The sequence below is a fragment of the Juglans microcarpa x Juglans regia genome, chromosome 4S, assembly GCF_004785595.1.
Source record: "Juglans microcarpa x Juglans regia isolate MS1-56 chromosome 4S, Jm3101_v1.0, whole genome shotgun sequence".
In the NCBI taxonomy this organism is placed as follows: Eukaryota; Viridiplantae; Streptophyta; class Magnoliopsida; order Fagales; family Juglandaceae; genus Juglans; species Juglans microcarpa x Juglans regia.
The window spans coordinates 14,830,087-14,834,406 of NC_054601.1; positions in this window are offsets into that span (position 1 = coordinate 14,830,087).

Sequence of the window (4,320 nt, forward strand, 5' to 3'; positions counted from 1 at the left end):
TCGTTGTTCATCCAAAATCTTTACATATCAATAGTGGAGTGTACTACGTGGTAAGACCAGAATAACATCCACATATTTTACAACCTAAATGTCGGGAAGAAAGAGAACTATACTAGAGAGGTTTTCTACTTTTGAGCCATTCATCTATATTTTTCACTAAGGGGAGAGGGCTAGTAACCCATGGCTGGGATTAAATGTTCAGCCATAATGCACAAATAAATATGTCAAGCATAACTGCTAGGCATATGAACATATGGGTGTCTACTATAGGTGCCCCTTTATTACATGTCACACTCGCATATAGTGGGCAAGACCTCAGTTCTGTATCTCTCAATGTGTTCTCAATCTTGTTCATACTGGAAAATAGGTTGTGTAATCATTGAGCACACTTCTAAAACAAAAATAGGAGCACTATATCAAATCTCTTTACGAGAATACCAACATAGCAACATCCCTAAAAGTGTCTTGTTATGCCCTGACTAATTTCATCACATCAGAATAAGCACCCCTAATCCCTCTTGAGTCATAATGACTTAAAATAATACTCAATCTCTATAAAACATTATGTACTCACAACTACGTTGCAAATCCCAATAAGTAACATAATTTATCAGCAGTGAGTACACATTATTATTGATATGTTACCAAATAGTATTCCCTTTGCCCTCATGTCATTTAGTTTCAGTCTAGTCATTTTTCCAGCAATGCCTTTTTAGATCGCATCATTCATGGTCATAGATAACATGCCAAAGTAGCCGACACTAAAACATCAACCTCGTGACATAGTCAAAGGTCTTCTAAGGACATAATAAATTAAAGATATCAATTATAACCTATAGGACTCACAAGATGAGGAAACAGGGATCCATTCACTCACCTCTATTATCCAAGTTACGGTTGAGTTCTCTTTCTAAAAGGAAATAGCGTATATCTAATCTCAATACAACGCACATATTTTGGTCTAGTTATTATCTCAACACCTAACATGAGTCCTTTCATTTGCTCGATATCCAATGCGCCAAATAGTATCTCACGTCTGGCTAAACTACAGGTTACATGGATTGTGAGTAACTATGCAAGGTCCTTTTAAATATGATGGACCTCATCTTAGCTACCACTAATGTGACATATCTTTTGTGTCTTACAACTTATTCCTCTCTGGACAAGTATCGAGTGACACATTGTCTTATCTTTGCTAGCTACCCTTTTATAGAGAGCCAAAGGCGACTGCACGTGTGAGTGAGTCGATCTTTGCCTATCAATATACATTTTTCACCATAACTCCCAAATTTATGGTGACTGTGTGTGCTTACCAAAAAATGATTCTAGCCATGCCACATGATCATAGAACACAGTAGTGTTATGTGCATGACAAGCAATAGCATGATGGAGAGAAATCACATAGTCAACTAAAAATAATTAAACCGCAACGCTCAAATGATATTTTAGGACCATTTGTATCTATGCGCATTCTTATGTATAGTAACTTTCCAAAACATGTGCCTACCAAGAGACTTTGCTTTTATATATAAAAGTTATTTACACAACCATGAAGTCAGCGACGAATCATCGCAAATCTCATTTAAGGTCAAACTCACCTTAGATTCTAGTCAGCAAGTCTAATTGTGACTTTTAAGAATCTACAAAGTGACTACAAATATCATTCAACAAACTTAATTTGCGACTTCAGGATTTTATATGAATTTCTTGTACTCAACAATAGCATGTGAGATACCAACCTTTATTTTTCATCAACAATAAAACGATTAGGGCCTTTGCCCCCAAAGACAATTATAACAATGTAGCTATTACTTTTAATGACTTGTCTAAATTGCATCACAAACTCATCAGGTAAGCCATATTTATCCTTTAACAAAATCTTAACTTCTAACTCCCATGAAAAAACTATAACAGAAACACCAAATAATATAGGCAAAAATAGATTTTTTGGTATTTGTTATCTCATTAATTATCAATGGATTTTAAACAACAGCTCTTAGAAACTGTTTTTCTTATACACAGTTTTACAAGACGTGAGGTTTTTGCTACTTTTGACAAACTCATATCCATCACCTCGTAGTATGGAAAACTACTCATTAGGCGACAATTGATACTCTAAGACAATCAGACCATCATATTTCTTAGGATGAAACTTTTCTAAGATTGTCAACAACGTTCAAAGAACCTCATTTCATTCAATAGGTTGTATTAATAAAAAAAAGGGCTAGGCACATTGGGTATTTTTAAATAGTTAGTTTGTTTAGACCACATGTAAACAATACTAGCAACATTTTTTTTGTTTTTCATACTAAAATAGTACAAGCAACAATCATGCGCTCAAAGTACTTATTGCCTGGACATCACAAAAACTATCTAATTCTCCTACGAGAATAAACTATTTGTCTCTTTCAAGAAAAGCTCAAATAAATTAACGATCAATAGTTATCTAAATGCAACTCAACTAGTGCCAAGAGATGGATTTATACCTCTATCAACTTCACTTTTTCTGTGTCAATCAGATTGACAATCTCAGGTAGAATCATATAAATGAAGTGAATCTAAAATTCTATGTTGGAATTCCTACTATGTGAATTCAGTACTTTTAGTAAAGCTATATTACAAATGTTCTCTAATAGTTTTTAAACAACGAGAGAATATTGATATATAGCTACTATGCTATTTATGATGATCTTATTATTCTACAAGTTTTGTGAGTCACTATCACTAGTTGGTACACTCGCACTCAAAGGTATATTCACTAGTTGTTGAATTACTCCCACTATTTTCAGCAATTTTTTATATAAATATTTGAGAATATTAATATTAAGGTAATGCGGAATGAAACGTTCGTTCCAAAAATCAAGTGTTACAAAAATCCACAATACCCCACGCCTAAAATACGAGTAATTTTCTCGACTCAACTAAAAATATTCGAGCTTAGATCCTCCATATTTCCATCTTAATTGAATTCACGTATACACAAAATAATATTTCGGTCTTACTTAAAGGCGAATGAGCTTGATCTAAGAACGACAATTCATAATTAAGGCAACAACCCCATATTACATCAACCCAAGTGTGATGTAACAACTTTGAGCCAGAATTTATTTATAACTTCATTCTCAGCGAGTCATAAAATTGTGAGATAATTGCTCTCACTATATGACTCCTACAATTGCGATTCAAAAAATATTTTTTATTTTTCCTTCCAAATAAATAAAAAAATTGTTATTGCATCCATATAATAAGACAATTATTATTATTATTTTTAATTTCATATCCTTAGTGTTCATGTATAGGAAGTTTATCATAGAAAATGCTCATATTGCCTTTTCTCTTTGACTTTACTAAATAAAGGAGAGAGATCTCATTAGCGAGAAAATCTTCAATTTTTCAAACTTCACGCCATCATCGTATGCCTTCACGACACATTTTAGCATATTATCTCTCTACCCAAGAAATAATATTATTGAGTCAATGAGTGACCATCCAAATTCTAAACCTCTAGGAACTCTCACTAACACTACTGTTTTCAATGAGTCTTAAATCAAATTAGGTCTAGACTTCACTAATGTCGCAGTAAAAGCGCTAATAAAAACATCACTTTGTCCAAAAAATGTAGTTTATGACATTTTAGATGCTAACTAGCGATATATCCATAATTTTTACTTACTCAATATTTTTCATATTCTCAAATCTATTATAGGAGAGAAAAAAAACATTGCGAGAAATTATTTTAGCCTAAAACCTATCTTGCATCAGTGCAACCACGAATAAGAGTTTTAGGCTTAATTAAGTCATACCTAATTATTTAGACTTTTGTGACTTTTGCCACTGTTACCATGTAAACCTCCAAGGTGCTTGGTATTACGTTAATCTCAAGGATGCTCCTAAGTTCATATATCTACAAGAATCTATTTGTTCTCATATTGAGAGAAATAAAACTTGAGCAAGATTACTAGTACTAATACCAAAGAGAGGTGCATTGATAAAAATGAATGTGCCAGTAAAGAATGTCCTTAATACTCTTGAACACTCAAATTTTAATGTCTTATTTGCCAGACATACTAGCAAGTTTTAGAGAGTATGTACTTATCTATGAGTTAATCTAAGTTGCTTCAAGATTATAATGCACAACCTCAAATATGGGAGTAATTAATCTTTGCATTCCAAAAAACAACACGCAACTTCCGTTATTACTCATAAAATTTTCAAAGGCAAAATAGTGGTTTAGCTCTATCTGATAGTTGATCCCTTCAACTTCTATAAAAAAATGTAGTGCATGCATTCCATGTGCACTTTTAATTTTACTCTAGACCT